Below are 636 nucleotides of genomic sequence, written 5' to 3'. Positions count from 1 at the left end.
AGGAGCAGTACAACATGCTATACATGAAAGACAGTAGCAGGTAGAAACATGACAAGTGTAACATGCTGTATAAGAAGAGCAATAGCAGGTAGAAACATGACAAGTGTAACATGCTGTATAAGAAGAGCAGTAGCAGGTAGAAACAGAACAAGTGTAACATGCTGTATAAGAAGAGCAGTAGCAGGTTGAAACAGGAAAATTAAGTACTGTAAAATGTAAATCAAACATGTATGCCCATGAAATCCGCTGTCCCTTAAGCATAGCAAACCTAAATATATCTCAAAAAGTAAATCCCGAAAGAAAAGTCAAAAAGTAAATCTCGAAAGAAACGTCGTCCAGGAAACCCGAAGAAAAGTGGAGGAACTCGAGAAAATCAACGAAAGAGACTCAAGTGAAAGAAAATCCTCAAAACTCCTGGGGAAATCCCGAAAGAAAAGAAAAGTAACACGAGTGCTCCGTCCCAAAATTTCGATAAAACCAAAGAAAATTCCAAGTGAGGGGGACCGCAAGCACTCGTATGGGACTAGGCTCAGATATATTTATTCTCGAGGAATCCACGAAGGCTGCTCGGTCACCCGAACGTATAGAACCCGTCACTCGTCTAGAAGAGTGTCTTGAACCTCACTTAGAGGGCTA

The 636-nt window shown here is 41.0% G+C and overlaps 1 protein-coding gene across 1 annotated transcript in view; it reads right to left on the bottom strand.

Annotated features, from left to right (window-relative positions):
* LOC110027580 (non-lysosomal glucosylceramidase-like) overlaps positions 1-636 on the bottom strand; it is a 69,750-nt gene that overhangs the window by 59,351 nt on the left and 9,763 nt on the right.

Source organism: Phalaenopsis equestris, unplaced genomic scaffold, assembly GCF_001263595.1.
Source record: "Phalaenopsis equestris unplaced genomic scaffold, ASM126359v1 Scaffold000428, whole genome shotgun sequence".
NCBI lineage: Eukaryota > Viridiplantae > Streptophyta > Magnoliopsida > Asparagales > Orchidaceae > Phalaenopsis > Phalaenopsis equestris.
This window is presented reverse-complemented; position numbering and strand designations above follow the sequence as displayed.